The sequence below is a fragment of the Octopus bimaculoides genome, chromosome 7, assembly GCF_046866305.1.
Source record: "Octopus bimaculoides isolate indiv1 chromosome 7, ASM4686630v1, whole genome shotgun sequence".
In the NCBI taxonomy this organism is placed as follows: Eukaryota; Metazoa; Mollusca; class Cephalopoda; order Octopoda; family Octopodidae; genus Octopus; species Octopus bimaculoides.
This window is the reverse complement of record NC_142934.1, coordinates 2,728,632-2,750,831: the sequence shown is the minus strand read 5'-3', so window position 1 is coordinate 2,750,831 and position 22,200 is coordinate 2,728,632. Positions and strand designations below refer to the sequence as shown.

General features: G+C 42.0%; 1 protein-coding gene across 11 annotated transcripts in view; it reads right to left on the bottom strand.

Annotated features, from left to right (window-relative positions):
- LOC106872250 (uncharacterized) overlaps positions 1 to 22,200 on the bottom strand; it is a 56,628-nt gene that overhangs the window by 11,927 nt on the left and 22,501 nt on the right. Inside the window, exons 1-3 of one of the 11 annotated variants that reach the window (XR_016242479.1) lie at positions 14,807 to 15,058; positions 12,074 to 12,179; positions 7,480 to 11,594 (exon numbers count right to left, since the gene is read on the bottom strand). The gene's annotated coding sequence lies outside the window, so the exon portion shown is untranslated. Of the gene's footprint in view, positions 1 to 7,479; positions 11,595 to 12,073; positions 12,180 to 13,695; positions 15,059 to 22,200 lie in introns of those variants that run through there. The other 10 variants (XR_016242476.1, XR_016242477.1, XR_016242480.1 and 7 more) reach the window with 10 other exon arrangements.

Genomic DNA, 22,200 nt, shown 5'->3' with positions numbered 1-22,200 from the left:
GCTTTGTTTGATTTTATGTCTCTTTTCTTTCCCCTTTTTCTTCTCCCCCCCCCCCCTCCATGGCCATTTGCCATTCTTCTTTTAATGTTTACCGTTGTCACCCGATAACCAAGGTAAGTGGGAATCCTTAGAAATCCCCTGCAATCCAAACACTTTTTGTCGAGTGTCCCTTTGCCCGTTCTTCCGTATCAAATCTAACCTCGATCCAGGCAAATCTTTAAACTCTTGCAATATATGTTTTGAATGCTCATTATGACCTGTACACATTTCCCAACTGTTTCTTAAGTGGCCCCTTCTAATATCTTATTTTTTATGTTCAGGGTTTTGTAAATAATGGGGGTTTTTTGGGGTGGGGATGTCTTACAAAATGCTGTGTGAGGTGTTCAGTTTAATGGTTCTGTCTTCTTTATGTAATAATTGTTTACATTGTAGAAGTTCTTCCTTTGAGAAGGACTTTAAATATTTCTTTTGCTTTAAAACAGAAGCAAAATCATTTAGTTTGTCCGTGACATTGTTTGTTGTTCGGTGATGGCAGTTTTCAGGACGGAAGTGAGAGTAGTGGTGAGAGGAGAAGTGATAGTCGGGGTTGCCCTGCTGCTCGTTGTTTCATTAGTGTCTTCGTTGTTTCTGCCTCCCCTTCCCACTTGTATCAGTATGTGTATTGTCCTTATTCAAAAGGGTGAGTGTGACAGTGTCTCAATGTGTTGAGTGTTATTTGAAGTCTGCCTCGTCGGCGGCAATGGTGGAAATCCCAATTTTAATTTAAAGACCGAAACACTTGGCAGTCTTAGAAAGGCTGTCCATTTTTCTAGACAGATGAAAAACATTTTTATGAAATGTTTTAAATTCGAAAATTCACCCTTTAAAGGGTGAAAGCCTCGCTTGAGGCCAGGCAAAAGTTGTTGGGCAGCTTTTTAACAGAGAAAAATGACTTCAGCTTACGGAAGTCAACGTAACAAACAGCCGACAGATAGACAGACAGATGGGTGTACTGACGGACAGTCAGACAGATAGATAGGGGGATGGACTGACAGACAGCTAAGCAGATATACATATATATATATATATACACTAGCAGAAACACCCGGCGTTGCCCGGGTTAAAGAGAATAATGAAATCTAAAAACGCCGTCTAGACTACGCATCATCTTTATATATAGAGATGTATATACACACACGCACCCAAACACACGTATATATATATGTATATCAATATAAATATATGAAAGTCAATGAAGTTTCGTTAAAGAAGGTGATCATGTACATACTTTCTTGCTGTTGTGATTATAACACCTCATTGTAAACTATGTTCCTTGTTTTCCCTTGTGGAGCATATACAAATAGGTTTTTTATTGCTTCCCACTCTTGAGCAGCCAACATACAGTTGTCCATGTGAGAAGCAGGGCTCTTCCAAGAGAAGACCAGCTACAGACAGTGTTTGGCCCTGATATTTGTTTATGGACATGGCAAAAGTCACACGAAGGGGGAATTGTAGTCTTCTGAATGTAAAAGGAATGTCTGCTCCTGATGGAGTAAGAGGAATTCTTGGAATAAAGACGTCATCCCCTTTTGCAAATCTAGAAAGAATGGTAGCCTCGATAACGTGTGACATCATTTTCTAAATAATGCTCATCTGTTATGTTCGGGTTAAAATTTCATCAACATCAAAAATATATGCAAAGAATATAATTTCCAAATTTCATAAAGATCCATTCAGTACTTTTGACGTAGTTTTGGATAAGAAAACAAATGACTAATGTGTGTGTTTGTGTGCATGTGTGTGTTTGTGTGCATGTGTATGTGTGTGTGATGGGTGTATATATGTATAGATATCTGTATGCATGTATATATGTATATATGTGTACATATTACATGTACATCTATATATATATATATATACATCTACACATATGTATACATATACATGTATATATAGATCTATATATATATACATATACGTGTACATCTATATGTATACATATACATCTCTCTCTCTGAAAGTATCTGTCATTACAGTATCGAAATGGTGTACATATACATATATATGTATACATATACATTTCTCTCTCTCTCTCTTTCTCTCTTTCTCTCTCTGTGAAAGTATCTGTCATTACAGTATCGAAATGTGATTGTTTCAGTTAGTGGAATAGTTTCATTTTTAAGGTGAAAGTATTTGACATGAGTGTTTTTGTTTCACTTTTGACACGTAATAGTGGAGGAGATATTATGTTGCCGTGTGCTCGAACTCTGCAACAAGTTAATAATTTTTTTTGACTAAAACACAACTGGAACCCTAAGTAAGGCATGTGTAAAATTTGAATGGAATTGGTTGTGTAGTTCTCGAGTTTTAGGGATTCACACAGACAGACAGACAGACAGACAGACACACATTCTCATTTTTATATATATAGATAATCTTTACTCTCTTTTACCTGTTTCACACACACACACACACACACACACATATATATATATATATATATATAAAAAGAAAAGGAGTAGGTAGTAACTCTATAAGATGTACCCGGTGCAAGCTATGGACACATAAGAGGTGCAGCAACATCAAAGGCAGGTTAACTAGCAAGTTAGTTTTTGTTTGTGGCAGATGTTCAGGTGCAATAAAGACTGCAAACAAACAGGAAACAACTTCTATCTCATTCCAGGGTGAAAAACTAGAGGTAGTCGATAGCTTCCGCTATCTGGGCGACCAAGTTAGTAGTGGGGGTGGGTGCGCTGAAAGAATAGCCTGGGCAAAGTTTAGAGAGCTCTTACCCCTGCTGGCGACAAAGGGACTCTCACTCAGAGTAAAAGGCAGACTGTATGACGCATGCGTACGAACAGCCATGCTACATGGCAGTGAAACATGGGCTGTAACTGCTGAGGACATACGTAAGCTCGCAAGGAATGAAGCCAGTATGCTCCGTTGGATGTGTAATGTCAATGTGAATACCCATCAGAGTGTAAGTATCTTGAGAGAAAAGCTGAACATTAGAAGTATCAGTTGTGGCGTGCAAGAGAGACGATTGCGCTGGTATGGACATGTGGTGAGAATGGAGGAGGATAGCTGCGTGAAAAAGTGCCACACCCTAACAGTTGAGGGAACCCGTGGAAGAGGTAGGCCCAGGAAGACCTGGGCTGAGGTGGTGAGGCAAGACCTTCGTACATTGGGCCTCACCGAGGCGATGACTACGGACCGAGACCTTTGGAAATGGGCTGTGCGTGAGAAGACCCGGCAAGCCAAGTAAGATCGTTGCCAGTGCCCCTGGACTGGTTCTTGTGCGGGTGGCACATGAGATGCACCATTTTGAGCGTGGCCGTTGCCAGTACCGCCTGACTGGCTCCTGTAGGATTTTCGAGCGAGATCGTTGCCAGTGCCCCTGGACTGGCTTGTGCGGGTGGCACATAAAAGACACCATTTCGAGCGTGGCCGTTTTCGTGCGGGTGACACGTAAAAGCACCCACTACACTCTCTGAGTGGTTGGCGTTAGGAAGGGCATCCAGCTGTAGAAACTCTGCCAAATCAGACTGGAGCCTGGTGTTGCCATCCGGTTTCACCAGTCCTCAGTCAAATCGTCCAACCCATGCTAGCATGGAAAGCGGACGTTAAACGATGATGATGATGATGATGATACGACGAGCTTCTTTCAGTTTCCGTCTACCAAATCCACTCACAAGGCTTTGGTGGGCCCGAGGCTATAGTAGAAGACACTTGCCCAAGGTGCCACGCAGAGGGAATGAACCCGGAACCGTGTGGTTGGTAAGCAAGCTAATGGGTTCACTTGTGGTTTGATTCTACAGTTGGATGCCCTTCTTGCCGCCAATCAGTTTGTAAGGTGTATGTGTGTGCGTGTATATATATATATATAAATATATATATATATATATATGTAATGATAATAATTTGTGTAGTTACCAGTCGTAAAGGGTAAGGTTTGATTAGGGAGACAATATTATGAAATGTCAGAGTCAGTGGTTTTGACGATAAAAATTTGTTGTTATACTGGCAAGTTGTAGGATGTGAAAGATGAACAATGCTTGAAGTTTTACGGAAATGTTTGTTTACCATTATGTTACAATACCTTGCCTCAATGGACAGGTTCTGAAAGATCCAAAAGCATGCGAAGTAAAGTTTGTGTTTGTGTCCTCTTTCATTGTTTAGTAGTAACTACAGAGAGAGATCTTGCACTAAATGAGGCTGCAAAGAAAGAGGTCTGGAGATGCCACTACGATAGACTGCTTAATAAAGAGAATGAATGGGAGAAAGAGAGCCTGCCGTATGTCGACCCAACAGAGGGACCAGCTATTCGAGTTGATAGTACCAGGGTAGATAAAGCAATTAAGAGTATGAGGACAGGGAAAGCCCCCGGCCCATCAGAAATCACTGTAGAGATGCTCAAAATATCTGACAGTGTTGGCTACAGCCTAGTCACCCGTATTACGAACCATGTGATACATGAAGGAGTCATACCCAATGACTGGTGTAGCAGCACCATAGTAAACTGCTACAAAGGTAAAGGTGACGCTTTAGATACAATTACAGAGGCATCAAGCTGTTAGATCAGGTCATGAAAGTTATGGAGAGGGTCATAGCCCAACTAATTAGGTAGGGAGTCAAATTAGATGAGATGCAGTTTGGGTTCGTGCCAGGTAAAAGCACCACTGATGCCATATTTCTAGTAAGACAGCTGCAGGAGAAATACCTAGCCAAGGATAAACCTCTGTACCTGGCTTTCGTTGACATGGAGAAAGCCTTTGAAAGGGTCCCCCGATCCCTTATCTGGTGGTCAATGAGGAAACTTGGGATAGAAGAATGGTTAGTGAGAGCTGTGCGAGCCATGTACAGAGATGCTGCCAGTAAGGTGAGGGTTGGAAATGAGTACAGTAATGAATTCCGGGTAGAGGTAGGGGTCCACCAAGGTTCCGTCCTCAGCCCCCTCCTATTTATCATAGTCCTCCAGGCGATCACAGAGGAATTCAAGACAGGTTGCCCCTGGGAGCTCCTCTATGCTGATGACCTTGCACTAATTGCGCAGTCACTATCAGAACTAGAGGAGAAGTTTCAGGTGTAGAAGCAAGGACTAGTATCGAAGGGCCTTAGAGTCAACCTAGCTAAAACCAAAATCCTAATAAGTAGGAAGGTAGATAAAATACAAACCCCTTCAGGTAGATGGCCCTGCTCAGTATGTAGAAAAGGAGTAGGTTGTAACTCTATAAGACGTACCCGGTGCAAGCTATGGACACATAAAAGGTGCAGCAATATCAAAGGCAGGTTAACTAGGAAGTTAGTTTTTGTATGTGGCAGATGTTCAGGTGCAATAAACACTGTAAACAAACAGGAAACAACTTCTATCTCATTCCAGGGAGAAAAACTAGAGATAGTCAATAGCTTCCGCTATCTGGGTGACCAAGTTAGTAGTGGGGGTGGGTGCGCTGAAAGTGTAGCTGCTAGAATAAGAATAGCCTGGGCAAAGTTTAGAGAGCTCTTACCTCTGCTGGCGACAAAGGGACTCTCACTCAGAGTAAAAGGCAGACTGTATGACGCATGTGTATGAACAACCATGCTACATGGCAGTGAAACATGGGCTGTAACTGCTGAGGACATGTGTAAGCTCGCAAGGAATGAAGCCAGTATTCTCCGTTGGATGTGTAATGTCAGTGTGCATACCCGTCAGAGTGTAAGTATCTTGAGAGAAAAGCTGAATATAAGAAGCATCAGTTGTAGTGTGCAAGAGAGACGATTGCGCTGGTATGGACATGTGGTGTGAATGGATGAGGATAGCTGCGTGAAAAAGTCCCACACCCTAACAGTTGAGGGAACCCGTGGAAGAGGTAGGCCCAGGAAGACCTGGGCTGAGGTGGTGAGGCAAGACCTTCGAACATTGGGCCTCACTGAGGCGATGACTACTGACCGAGACCTTTGGAAATGTGCTGTGCGTGAGAAGACCAGGCAAGCCAAGTGAGATCGTTGCCAGTGCCCCTGGACTGGCTCTTGTGCGGGTGGCGCATAAAATGCACCATTTTGAGTGTGACCGTTGCCAGTACCGCATCACTGGCCTTCGTAGGATTTTCTAGCGAGACCGTTGCCAGTGCCCCTGGACTGGGTCTTGTGCGGGTGGCACATAAAAGACACAATTTTGAGCGTGGCCGTTGCCAGTACCGCCTGACTGGCCTTCGTGCGGGTGACATGTAAAAGCACCCACTACACTCTCTGAGTGGTTGGCGTTAGGAAGGGCATCCAGCTGTAGAAACTCTGCCAAATTAGATTGGAGCCTGGTGTTGCCATCCGGTTTCACTAGTCCTCAGTCAAATAGTCCAACCCATGCTAGCATGGAAAGCGGACGTTAAACGATGATGATGATGATGATGATTATATATATATATATATATATATATATATATATACGACGGGCTTCTTTTAGTTTCCGTCTACCAAATCCACTCACAAAGCTTTGGTGGGCCCGAGGCTATAGTAGAAGACACTTGCCCAAGGTGCCACGCAGAGGGAATGAACCTGGAACCGTGTGGTTGGTAAGCAAGCTAATGGGTTCATTTGTGGTTTGATTCTACAGTTGGATGCCCTTCTTGCCGCCAATCAGTTTGTAAGGTGTATGTGTGTGCGTGTATATACATATATATATATATATATATATATATATATATATAACGATAATAATTTGTGTAGTTACCAGTCGTAAAGGGTAAGGTTGGATTAGGGACACAATATTATGAAATGTCAGAGTCAGCGGTTTTGACGATAAAAATTTGTTGTTATACTGGCAAGTTGTCGGATGTGAAAGATGAACAATGCTTGAAGTTTTAAGGACGTGTTTGTTTACCATTATGTTACAATACCTTGCCTCGACGGACAGGTTCTGATAGATCCAAAAGCATGCGAAGTAAAGTTTGTGTTTGTGTCCTATTTCAATGTTTAGTAGTAACTACAGAGAGAGATAGAATGATGTTGTAAGAGAAGAGAATTAGAGCTCGTAGGGTTGTGGGACGTTGTCTCACAGTTGCTGACAGTAAACTTCATTTTTCCCTCTGGCCAAGGTTCTAGCTGGTCAGCCAGACTTTGTTCCCACTGAGTCGGTTGGATGGTTTGACTGAGGGCTGCACCAGGCTCCAATCTGATCTGGCAAGGTTTCTACGGCTGGATGCCTTTTCTAACATGAACCTCTATGAGAGTGTAGTGGGTGCTTTTTATATTTCTCTGGCACAGGAGCCAGTCAGGCGGCACCGGCAACGACCACGCTAGAATGCTTTTTCCTTGCCACTGGCATGGAAACAGTCAGGCAACACTGGCATCAACGACACATGAAGGGTTCTTTTTACGTGTGTGTGTGTATATATATATATATAATGTAACAAAAGAAAAAAAAATTATATGGAGTGTAAAACATCCAGTTCACAGGTACAGCAGTTGAATACCACAGACATAGGAGTATAAATTACAAATAATAAATTAAATAGAAAAATACAATTGACGATCTAACAATTTATTTACATTATAATATAAAAATTTTTGAAAAAGACAAAGCCAACAATTTGTTTTGACTTATATACAATATTTGATTGATAAACAATACATATCTCTGTACATAAGCCACTTGAGTACAATATTTCAAAAAGACACATGAAATTCTATGTTCAAGGAATGCTAAATCACAAAATATTGGTTCGAAATTGCTATGTTTAAGAGTATTTGCATTGAGAATTCAAATACATAAAAAAACAAAATTAAAACAGATAAAAAAAACAATTATGACGTAGATCAATATTTATTATATAAATATCATCATCATCGTTTAACGTCCGCTTTCCATGCTAGCATGGGTTGGACGATTTGACTGAGGACTGGTGAAACCGGATGGCAACACCAGGCTCCAGTCTGATTTGGCAGAGTTTCTACAGCTGGATGCCCTTCCTAACGCCAACCACTCAGAGAGTGTAGTGGGTGCTTTTACGTGTCACCCGCACGAAAACGGCCACGCTCGAAATGGTGTCTTTTATGTGCCACCCGCACAAGCCAGTCCAGGGGCACTGGCAACGATCTCGCTCGAAAATCCTACAGGAGCCAGTCAGGCGGTACTGGCAATGGCCACGCTCAAAATGGTGCATCTCATGTGCCACCCGCACAAGAACCAGTCCAGGGGCACTGGCAACGATCTTACTTGGCTTGCCGGGTCTTCTCACGCACAGCCCATTTCCAAAGGTCTCGGTCCGTAGTCATCGCCTCGGTGAGGCCCAATGTACGAAGGTCTTGCCTCACCACCTCAGCCCAGGTCTTCCTGGGCCTACCTCTTCCACGGGTTCCCTCAACTGTTAGGGTGTGGCACTTTTTCACGCAGCTATCCTCCTCCATTCTCACCACATGTCCATACCAGCGCAATCGTCTCTCTTGCACGCCACAACTGATGCTTCTAATGTTCAGCTTTTCTCTCAAGATACTTACACTCTGACGGGTATTCACATTGACATTACACATCCAACGGAGCATACTGGCTTCATTCCTTGCGAGCTTACGTATGTCCTCAGCAGTTACAGCCCATGTTTCACTGCCATGTAGCATGGTTGTTCGTACGCATGCGGAAAGAAAGAATTTCCAGTATATCAACTATTTATTTATTTGTGCTATTTTTTATTATATTTATGATTACCATAAGAAAACAAATGTAAATTATGAATAATAATAATATATAATAACTCTTTCTCATTTACTTCTATCAGCACAAAGTCATTATTTCTCATAGGAAGTTTAAGAGGTGTCCAATGGGAAAGCATAGTTGTGTTTGAATTAGGGTATGACTTGACATTTAAAAGTGATATTAGGAATGGTGTGGATTTAAAAGTTTCATTTTTTTTAAAAGAAGTTTTTTTGTGCAGACGTAAACGCTGTGAACAAAGAAGGCAACAATTGTCTGCAGGTGCTTCATTTTAAGGACATGGTGTCGTCTGCAGTAAGAGGCTTAGTACCTCATTGTAAGGAGCTTGAGTCCAATAAGAAACTGTGCTAAGAGGTTTATTGCCTCAAATATGTAAATTATAAAAGAACAATATTTTAGAGAAGCAGAGTTCGGCGGGGGACTTCTGCCTTCTCCCATTAATATCATCGTGTTCATCATTCATCTCATCAATGTCTTTGTCCAGCCCGCAGCTACTCCACCTATGTACGGCTTTCATAGCCAATATAATGAAATAAAGTAGCTCATTTTCATTATCATTCATTTTTATCATAAGTTTTTGTTTTTTTCTAATTGTTATATGTCCCCACTGGCCCCCTTGTGGGTAATAAAGAAATCACTCCTCATTCGTTAAGTCCTTGTTATATAGGACCTTATAAAATATTTTCAAGAACAGAAAAGACAATCATATTAGATTCTGAACCAGAAACAGAAAATGTAGATAGAGTCAAGAAGGCTTTCGTCAAATCCATCCGGAATTCAAGAACATGAAAATATAATTGTAAAAAGATACCAAAAATATGTGATCTCAATATTAAATTAAAACAATAGCATTGAGGCCATCATCCTGAAATGGACAGGCCACAAATGCAAGAATGAAAGAAACCAAGCTACTGCGTCAGATTTTATCTGGTGACCACTGTGTGGCCATCCATGCCACTGATACAAGGATCAGCTGAGGCAAAGCCTAAAACTGACCGACATCAATCCCAAAGCCTGGGACATTGAAGCTGAGGAAAGGCCGTGGTGGTACCAACTGCCCTACAGAAACAGATATTACATGAATTTCGTAGTGGACACCTGGGGATGTCGAGAATGAAAGCTTTGACAAGGAGTTATGCGTCTTGGCCGACACTGGACCAGGACATTGAAAATTTGGTAAAATCTTGTAGAGGTTGTGTGCCAGCAGCCAAGGCACCACAAATACCAATCATGGCCTGAGTCCATTGTCCAGAGTACATATAGACTACACTGGACCAGTGAATGGCGCCTACTACATTGTTGATAGCCTTACCATGTGACCGGAAGTATGTAGGTGCGGTCAACCTACTGCGAAGGTAGCAAAGTTCCTGCATGAACTTTTTTGCTCAATACAATGTTCCAGACACCACAGTATCGGACAATGGAACATAATTTACAGGATGAGTTCAAGAAATTGTATAAAATGCATGCAATCAAGCACACGTTTACTCCGCCCTACCACCCAGGGTCAAATGGGCAAGCAGAATGATTTGTAGATACTTTGAAGCAAGTGCTAGAGAGAAAAAAAAAATTAGGCAATGACGAAATGCTAAATAAATTCTAAATATCAGTTCAGGCAAGTCACCTGCAGATCTAATGTTCGATTGAAAAATTAAATTGATCTTTGAGAAATTGTTGCCAAAGGAAGAAAACGTACAGAGTAAACAAAAAATTTTTACAGAGACAAAGTCCATTTCAAAGTATACAAGAATGGTAAACAGAGGTGGCAGGACTAAAAGAATTGGTAACATGTAATTTACTTTCATTTTTGTAGGACTATTCCTTGTCACTTTTTTTTATAACAGTAACCAAAAATATACTGCAGTCTCTACAAGCCCAAACATCACACAAAATGGTAATTTATAGAAATAGAATTATAGAAAAAAAAAGTCTGAAGTTCTAAAATAACTAAAACATAAAATAAAATAAAAAATTTTTAATTTCAACACCTCACAGGATAAAGGTAGTTTGTTTGTGTGTGTGTGTGTGTGTGTGTGTGTGTAAGGAAAAGATATTTACTAACAGATAATTATGTTATCAAAACAATTTATCATTTACATACCTCTGAAATCTATGCAAAAAATTCCAGCAATGCCCTTTTCATTCCTACTGGGATCGATACCATTTAAGTCTAATTTGAGGATCCACAGGGGTTTATGGGGGTAGGACTTGCATAATTGTACAAGATATTTGCAGAACACAAATTCATAAAAATTTTCAACACTAAAAAAAATTTTTTTAATTATCAAACTTTACGTGATGTCATTCAACCCATAATTAATAACAGGCTGTGCACATATGCACAAGTTTTAAAAACATTTTGAAATTAGGGTGAATGATGGTGGTCTTGGTACTAGTGGAGGGGGGGGGACACCACATACAAAGTCACCATCATCAATTAACCCCCATGAGCAGCACTGCAAATCAATCTCCAATGCTTCTTCATGCCTGTCTACTCGTTCACTCTCACTCCTTGTACATAACCACACGTGTGTGTGTGTATATATATATCTATATACACACACACATATATATATATATATATATATATACACACACACACATATATATGAGTTTTTTTCAGTTTCCATCTAGCAAATCCACTCTGAAAGTTTTGGTCAGCCCATGTGGTTGCGAAGCAAACTTCTTAACCACAGAGCCACTCATGCAGACAAGGACAAAATAGATACAGGACTCAAAAAATAACACAAATATCAAGAGACAAAATCGTCCTGAATCTCTAAAAATATTAGCAGCCATTGCAGGTCTCTGCAGTCAACTCGGAATTTCCTTTGAGAACAAGTGTGGACACACCGGCTATGGAGATGAGCACTCGTTTGAGTTTGGTCTGACCAACAGCACATTTCTCGGAGGCTCTCAACAAGCTATGAATCTGCAAAGGAAATTCAGTGAAGTGGCTTAAAATATTACAAACCAACAAAAGAAAAAAAGAAAAGAAAAAGAAACTCTACACCATTTTGATACCAACATATCTGATCAAACTGATCTTTGTTCTACAATACTAACTTCCTATTTCACAGTGATTTAAAGTTTAACAGAGGGGGCGGGGGTACAACCACACCAATATTCACAATCAGTTATAAAGATTCATAAAATGTGAGACTTTTTTTTTTTTTTATATATATATCAGGTTTTTAAATAGAAACTTACCTTCTAACATTTCTGCTGTGTGGAAATGAAACAACAACAACAAAAAATAATAAAGCTTTGGATGTTTTTTTTGTTTTTTTTAAATAAGTGAGTAAAATACCATATCAAAGCATTTTCAATGTTAGTAAAGAAAGAGAAGTCAATAAAACTTGACATTCAGAAAGAAAACGAATTGCAAATTGCAATAACATACTACCATACCTGAACGAGCTGGGAAATTTCATCGGAGACCTCCACTTGAGTTGCTTCTGGCCGAAACACTTTGTTTCATTTTCTTCTGGACATCTCAGCAACTGATGTTGACAAACTGTGTATTAGAAATATTGATCTTACTTAAGTTTCTGTGTAAAGGTAGTATGGGTGGTCTTTCAAAGGTTTTCTATAAGAAACATGGTGACTACAAATGGTAAAGGAAGGAGTAATAGAAACAGGACACCTGGATTACTGTTAACCACTAATTCAGTCTCTGCAAATAGCCGGACTGGAAGCCAGTGGTTGTTGTTGAAACTAACAGCAAGTAAAGTAATCTCTTGAGGCTCTAGAGTCCTAGTCGTTGGAGACATCTACATAGCTAGAAACAGCTGCCAAATCACGCACAGATCATAGACACCTGTCTTCCACAGCGAGAAATAGCAGCCAAATCCTGCGCAGATTCTAGGCATCTGTCTTCCACAGCAAGAAATAGCAGCCAAATCCCGCGCAGATCAAGAACATCTCTTGAGGCGCCAATAAGCGAAAGTCACCAGAATTAAAAACACTGAACCATTTGAGTGTTTAGTAATTAGGCAATGCGCACCTCTTCTGAAATAATTAGTGAAGTCAAATTATCTCTCTTCTTTTATCAGCTGTTGTCGTGTCGTTTTCAGGTAGAAAGGGACAACAGGGTAACCACATAATTAGGAGATGAAAAGGAGAGGGGTTAAGTGTTATCTCGGAAAAAGGGGTGGGAAAAAGGGAAGTTTAATGGGTCTGACTTGAGTTAAGGGCACCTGTGAACTTGATAGGAAGAACGGGGATTCCTTCAATAAAATACAAATAATATATAAGTATATGCATAATAACAACAAATGGAGCAAAACGCATGTCGATGAAAGTTCCAAGCAAATGAGGGCCATTTCACAAAAAAAGAAAGGGTAGCTGGAATTATCACTTGTTTCTCATCACTTGTTTACATAGAAATATAAAGGCAGGGTGTCTTTGATGTGATGCTAAAGGTTGTGGTCAAGGAGTTATTCGGGTGGGTGAGGGGAGGTAATTAAAGTGAGCGTTTACATAAGCGTCTGCTAGCGTGCAGACACCTGTTTACAAACACGTGCGTGTACGTACACACATACATATGCGCATACCCATGTGTACATACCCACATACACCCATACACATACACACACACACACAGAAACCTCCACATGCACATATATGCACACACATGCTCATCTATTCATACGTATACACGCACACACACACATGCCTGTATATATGCATGTACAGCTACATTTATACATCGGTGCTCGTATGTGTGCGCCCATATATACCCATACATACATTTGCTTATGTGTACCCACCCGCTCTCGCAAATACACACAAACACAAGCACCCTCCCCCCACACCACATATCGAGACCTTCGCCAATACATGTGCTCACACACGCGCGCCTTAACTTGCTTGCCTGTCTATATACATACATTCCTGTCTATATACAGACGCGCCAATACTCACACTTGTATATATTTGCACACACTTGTATGTATGCATAAGTATACACACACACAGAGAAAAGACGAGTTGTACAATTTAATTATTACATTAATTATTCAATTACTTACAAAGAAAGCACTCACCGAAGTTCGTTGTAAATAAACAAGTCCGCCATATCTATCAATGACATTCTACTTCGACAGTCTCACAAGACAACAATGAAACAAGGAACTCAGACGAACATATCCTACACTCCATATAACACTGTTATATATTAGTATCCTTATGTTAGCGTTAATCAGTGTAAAACCGAAGTATAGGGTGTTAGCTGAGAAATAATAATAATAATAATAATAACAAAACACATGCTCATAAGAAGAAGGTCAGATCTATGGCTAAGCAGTTGGTGATGCGAGGTAGCCTTAGCTGTAAATACTGGGAAGGAAAAAATTAATCAACTATAGAAGGGGAATAGGCAAGTATATGCATATATACATGTACATACCCTCATCTACCTGTATATATATATATATGCATATCTGGGTACAGGACGTTGCAAACAAAACAATATAACTGGACGACTTCGGGTATTTCTGTGTCAAGTGAGATTTAACGAAATGGGAGGAGGGGTAAGAATAAATTAAACAGTTGATTGGGTGTCTCGTCCTGTTTTGTTTTTGTGTATTTATGGATTGTGTAAAATCCACAAAACATTCTTCGAGTTTAAATTAGACAATATAATAATTACTGCCTTAACGCATTTTATGAAATTCATAAAAGCATTGTCTCTGTTGTATCAACTAAACTCGAACAGGTGCGCTGAAAATAGATGCATTTGATGCATAAAAGTGAAGTTTAATGGGTCTGACTGAGTTAAGGGCACCTGTGAACTTGATAGGAAGAACGGGGAATTCCTTCAATAAAATACAAATAATATATAAGTATATGCATAATAACAACAAATGGAGCAAAAAAAAGAAAGGGTAGCTGGAATTATCACTTGTTTCTCATAAGGGAGAACATAATAAAACATTAAGAAGCAAGACAAAAACGAAATTGTGGGGTAACTTACGAGCTAAGATGTTACATGGTCAGTCCTTACATATATGTTTCGAAGCAAGTGAGGGCCATTTCACAAAAAAACGAAAGGGTAGCTGGAATTATCACTTGTTTCTCATAAGGGAGAACATAATAAAACATTAAGTAGCAAGACAAAAACGAAATCATGGGGTAACTTACGAGCTGAGGTGTTACATGGTCAGTGACAGTGAGAAGGTTTGTTTACATAGAGTTACGACGGGGTCACCGATATTATTCCACGGACTTTAGAGGCATTAGAACGGTAGTTTACATAGAAATATAAAGGGAGGGTGTCTTTGATGTGATGCTAAAGGTTGTGGTCAAGGAGTTATTCGGGTGGGTGAGGGGAGGTAATTAAAGTGAGCGTTTACATAAGCGTCTGCTAGCGTGCAGACACCTGTTTACAAACACGTGCGTGTACGTACACACATACATATGCGCATACCCATGTGTACATACCCACATACACCCATACACATACACACACACAGAAACCTCCACATGCACATATATGCACACACACGCTCACCTATTCATACGTATACAATAATTGCACACTGGCACTAAAGACGGGTACCAGTAATTGCACACTGACAATAAAGTCGGGGACCAAAAATCGCACACTGGCCATAAAGACGGGGCTCAGAAATTCAACACTGGCGATAATGTCGGGTACTAAAAATTGAACACTCGCCATAAAGTCGGGGTCGAATAATTGGACACTGGCCATGAAGTCGGGGACCAAAAATTGAACACTGGCCATAAAGTCGGGGACAAAATATCGCACACTGGCCATAAAGTCGGGGAACAAAAAACGCACACTGGCCATAAAGTCGGGAACCAGAATTTCTAAACTGGCCATAAAGTCGGGGATCAAAAATCGCACACTGGCCATAAAGACAGGGACCAGAAATTCAACACTGGCCATAATGTCGGGTACCAAAAATTGAACACTGACCATAAAGTCGGGGTCGAATAATTGGACACTGGCCATAAAGTCGGGGACCAAAAATTGTACACTGGCCATGAAGTCGGGGACCAAAAATTGAACACTGGCCATAAAGTCGGGGACAAAATATCGCACACTGGCCATAAAGTCGGGGAACAAAAAACGCACACTGGCCATAAAGTCGGGAACCAGAAATTCTAAACTGGCCATAAAGTCGGGGATCAAAAATCGCACACTGGCCATAAAGACGGGGACCAGAAATTCAACACTGGCCATAATGTCGGGTACCAAAAATTGAACACTGACCATAAAGTCGGGGTCGAATAATTGGACACTGGCCATAAAGACGGGGACCACAAGACGCACACTGGCCCTGAGGTAGAGGACGAATAATTGCACACTGGCCATAAACTCGGGGACCAAAAACTGAACACTGGCCATAAAGTCGGGGACGGAAAATTGAACACTGACCATAAAGACGGGGACCAAAAATCGCACAGTGGCCATAAAGACGGGGACCTAAAATTGAACACTGGCCATAAAATGGGGCACCAAAAATCGCACACTGGCCATAAAGTCGGTGACCAAATATTGCACACTTGCCATAAAGTCGGGGACCAATAATTGCACACTGGCCATAAAGACGGGGACCAAACATTGTGAACAGGCCATAAAGTCGGGGACCAAAATTTTGTACACTGGCCATCAAGTCGGGGATCAAAAATTGAACACTGGCCATAAAGTCGTGGACGAAAAATCGCACACTGGCCATAAAGTCGGGGACGAATAATTGCACACTGGCCATAAAGTCGGGGACGAAAAATCGCACAGTGGCTATAAAGACGGGGACCTAAAATTGAACACTGGCTATAAAGGCGGGGACCAAACATTGTACACTGGCCATAAAGTCGAGGAACAAAATTCGCACACTGGCCATAAAGTCAGGGACGAATAATTGCACAGTGGCCATAAAGACGGGGACCAAAAATTGAACACTGGCCATAAAGTTAGGGAACTATAATTGAAAACTGGCCATAAATTCGGGGACGAATAATTGCACACTGGCCATAAAACAGGGACTACAAATCGCAAACTGGCCATAAAGACGGGGACCAAATATTGAACACTGGCCCAAAAGTCGGGGACCGATAATTGAACACTGGCAATAAAATGGGGGAACAAAAATGGCACAGTGTCCATAAAGACGGGGACCGAATATTGTACACTAGCCATAAAGTCGGGGAACAAAATTTGCACACTGGCCATAGAGTCGGGGACCAGAATTTCAACCATGGCCATAAAGCCGGGGACGAATAATTGAACACTGGCCATAAAGCCGGGGACGAATAATTGAACACTGGCCATAAAGTCGGGGACGAATAATTGCACACTGTCCATAAAGACGGGGACCAAATTTTGAACACTGGCCATAAAGTCGGGGACCAAAAATTGAACACTGGCCATAAAGTCGGTGACCAAAAATTGTACACTGGCCATGAAGTCGGGGACAACAAATTCTAAACTGGCCATAATGTCGAGGACCAAAATTTTGTACACTGGCCATCAAGTCGGGGATCAAAAATTGAACACTGGCCATAAAGTCGTGGACGAAAAATCGCACACTGGCCATAAAGTCGGGGACGAATAATTGCACACTGGCCATAAAGTCGGGGACGAAAAATCGCACAGTGGCTATAAAGACGGGGACCTAAAATTGAACACTGGCTATAAAGGCGGGGACCAAACATTGTACACTGGCCATAAAGTCGAGGAACAAAATTCGCACACTGGCCATAAAGTCAGGGACGAATAATTGCACAGTGGCCATAAAGACGGGGACCAAAAATTGAACACTGGCCATAAAGTTAGGGAACTATAATTGAAAACTGGCCATAAATTCGGGGACGAATAATTGCACACTGGCCATAAAACAGGGACTACAAATCGCAAACTGGCCATAAAGACGGGGACCAAATATTGAACACTGGCCAAAAAGTCGGGGACCGATAATTGAACACTGGCAATAAAATGGGGGAACAAAAATGGCACAGTGTCCATAAAGACGGGGACCGAATATTGTACACTAGCCATAAAGTCGGGGAACAAAATTTGCACACTGGCCATAGAGTCGGGGACCAGAATTTCAACCATGGCCATAAAGCCGGGGACGAATAATTGAACACTGGCCATAAAGCCGGGGACGAATAATTGAACACTGGCCATAAAGTCGGGGACGAATAATTGCACACTGTCCATAAAGACGGGGACCAAATTTTGAACACTGGCCATAAAGTCGGGGACCAAAAGTTGAACACTGGCCATAAAGTCGGTGACCAAAAATTATACACTGGCCATGAAGTCGGGGACAACAAATTCTAAACTGGCCATAATGTCAAGGACCAAAAATTGAACACTGGCCATAAACTCGGGGACCAAAAATTGAACATTGGCCATAAAGTCGGGGACCAAATATTGAACACTGGCCATAAATTCGGGGACCAAAAATTGAACACTGGCCATAAACTCGGGGACCAAAAATTGAACATTGGCCATAAAGTCGGGGACCAAATATTGAACACTGGCCATAAATTCGGGGACGAAAAATCGCACAGTGGCCATAAAGACGGGGACCTAAAATTGAACACTGGCTATAAAGTCGGGGACCAAACATTGTACACTGGCCATAAAGTCGGGAACAAAATTCACACACTGGCCATAAAGTCGGGGACCAGAAATTCAACACTGGCCATAAAGTCGGGGACGAATAATTGCACAGTGGCCATAAAGACGGGGACCACATATCGCACACAGGCCATAAAGTCGGGGACCAAATATTGAACACTGGCCATAAAGTCGGGGACCAAATATTGCACGCTGGCCATAAAGACGGGGGACTAAAAATCGCAAACTGGCCATAAAGACGGGGACCACAAATCGCACAGTGGCCATAAAGACGGGGACCGAATATTGAACACTGGCCATACAGTCGGGGACCAAAAATCGCAAACTGGCCATAAAGACGGGAGCCAAATATTGAACTCTGGCCATAAAGTCGGGGACCTATAATTGAACACAGGCCATAAAGTCGGGGACCAAATATTGAACACTGGCCATAAAATGGGGGACCAAAAATCGCACATTGGCCGAAAAGTCGGGGACAAAAATTGTACACTGACCATGAAGTTGGAGACCTATATTTGAACATTGGCCATAAAATTTGGGACCAAAAATCGCACACTGGCCATAAGGTCGGGGACAAAATATTGCACACTGGCCATAAAGACGGGGACCAGAAATCGAACACTGGCCATAAAGTCGGGGACCAAAAATTGAAAACTGGCCATAAATTCGGGGACGAATGATTGCACACTGGCCATAAAACAGGGACCACAAATCGCACACTGGCCATAAAGACGGGGACCAAATATTGAACACTGGCCAAAAAGTCGGGAACCTATATTGAACACTGGCAATAAAATGGGGAAGAAAAATCGCACACTGGCCATGAAGTCGGGGACCAAAAATTGAATACTGGTCATAAAGTCGGGGGTCAAAAATTGTACAGTGGCCATGAAGTCGGGGACCAAAAATTGTACACTGGCAATAATGTCGGGGAACAAAATTTGAACACTGGCCATAAAGTCGGGGATGAATAATTGCACACTGATATAAAGACGGGGACCACAAATCGCACACTGGCCCAAATATTGAACACTGGCCATAAAGTCGGGGACCAAAAATGGTACACTGGCCATGAAGTCGGGGACAAGAAATTCTAAACTGGCCATAAAGTCGGGGACCAAAAATTGAACACTGGCCATAAATTCGGGGACGAAAAATCGCACAGTGGCCATAAAGACGGGGACCTAAAATTGAACACTGGCTATAAAGTCGGGGACCAAACATTGTACACTGGCCATAAAGTCGGGGAACAAAATTCGCACACTGGCCATAAAGTCTGGGACCAGAAATTCAACACTGGCCATAAAGTCGGGGACGAATTATTGCACAGTGGCCATAAAGACGGGGACCACAATTCGCACACTGGCCATAAAAACGGGGACCAAAAAGAGAACACTGGCCATAAAGTCGGGGACCAAAAATTGGACGCTGGCCATAAAGTTGGGGACCTATAATTGAAAACTGGCCATAAATTCGGGGACGAATAATTGCACACTGGCCATAAAACAGGGACCACAAATCGCAAACTGGCCATAAAGACGGGGACCAAATATTGAACACTGGCCAAAAAGTCGGGGACCTATAATTGAACACTGGCAATAAAATGGGGGAGCAAAAATCGCACACTGGCCATGAAGTCGGGGACCAAAAATTGAATACTGGTCATAAAGTCGGGGGTCAAAAATTGTACACTGGCCATGAAGTCAGGGACCAAAATTTGAACACTGGCCATAAATTCGGGGACCAAAGATCGCACAGTGTCCATAAAGACGGTGCACACTGGCCATAAAGTCGGGGACCAAATATTGAACACTGGCCATAAAGTCGGGGACCTATAATTGAACACTGGCCATGAAATGGGGGACCAAAAATCGAACATTGGCCATAAAGTCGGGGACCAAATATTGCACACTGGCCATAAAGACGGGGGACTAAAAATCGCACACTGGCCATAAAGACGGGGACCACAAATCGCACAGTGGCCATAAAGACAGGGACCGAAAATTGAACACTGGCCATAAAGTCGGGGAACAAAATTCGCACACTGGCCAGAAAGTCGGGGACCAGAAATTCAACACTGGCCATAAAGTCGGGGACGAATAATTGCACACTGGCCATAAAGACGGGGACCGAATATTGAACACTGGCCATAAAGACGGGGACCGAAAATTGAACACTGGCCATAAAGTCGGGGAACAAAATTCGCACAGTGGCCATAAAGTCGGGGACCAAATATTGCACACTGGCCATAAAGACGGGAGACTAAAAATCGCACACTGGCCATAAATTCGGGGACGAAAAATCGCACAGTGGCCATAAAGACGGGGACCAAACATTGAACACTGGCCATAAAGTCAGGGAACAAAATCCGCACACTGGCCATAAAATCGGGGACCAGAAATCCACACTGGCCATAAAATCGGGGACCAGAAATCCACACTGGCCATAAAGTCGGGGACGAATAATTGCACAGTGGCCATAAAGACGGGGACCACAAATCGCACACTGGCCATAAAGTCGGGGACGAATAATTGCACAGTGGCCATAAAGACGGGGACCACAAATCGCACACTGGCCATAAAGTCGGGGACCAAATATTGAACACTGGCCATAAAGTCGGGGTCGAATAATTGGACATGGGCCATAAAGACGGGGACCACAAGTCGCACACTGGCCATAAAGTCGGGGAACAAATATTGAAAACTGTCCATAAAGTCGTGGACCATAAATCGCACATTGGCCATAAAGACAGGGACGTAAAATTGAACAATGGCTATAAAGTCGGGGACCAAAAATCGCACAGTGGCCATAAGGTTGGGGACGAATCATTGCACACTGGCCATAAAGACGGGGACCAAATATTGAACACTGGCCATAAAGTTGGGGAGCTATAATTCAACACTGGCCAAAAAATGGGGGACGAAAAATCGCACACTGGCCATAAAGTCGGGGACCAAATATTGCACACTAGCCATAAAGACGGGGACGAAAAATTGAGCACTGGTCATAAAGTCGGGGACGAAAAATTGAACACTAGCCATAAATTCGAGGACGAAAAATTGCACACCGGCCATAAAGACGGGGACCAAACATTGTACACTGGCCATAAAGTCAGGGAACAAAATTCGCACACTGGCCATAAAGTCGGGGACCAGAAATTCAACTCTGGCCATAAAGTCGGGGACGAATAATTGAACACTGGCCATAAAAACGGGGACCAAAAATTGAACACTGGTCATAAAGACAGGGTCCAATCATTTGCACACTGGCCATAAAGTCGGGGTCCAAACATTTGCAAACTGGCCATAAAGTTGGGGATACCATCTTCCCCTGAGGTATGATATAGTTGCAAAAATTATTTACAATACTATTCATAGGACGTACTGTCCTGATGTCTACAGTGAAAGGTACGTGAAAACCAGCAGGTATTTGCACCTTTCAAAACAAGGAATACTACAAAAGCATCAAGTCAGTGCAAACATAACAGACCAGATATTGTTTTGTGGAACAGGAAGTGGAAGTTATGCACTGTTGTGGGGGTCAGCTGCCCAGTAGATGTGACTGGACAGAAGTCCAAGAAACAGAGAACATTTATGGTGAATACAAAACTGACAGCTCTTGTACTCTGAGTTCTATGAATTCTCATTTCTACCCATCACCAGGTGTGCATCAGGTTAGGGTACCAACAGATATGCACAGAAACCTAGAAATACAGAGAAAGAGCAAAAGAAAACTGACGTGGATTCTTTAAATCCAATCTATTAGTAGCACAATGAGGATTTGAAAGACATTCCCAAAATTCTCCATCTGAGATTTTTATGTAAATAGATGTATACACTTGGGTGTATGTACTGACAGTTCAACTAACACACCAACTCACCTAAATATTTACAAACACTTGGAACTTTTTTAACTCAAAAAG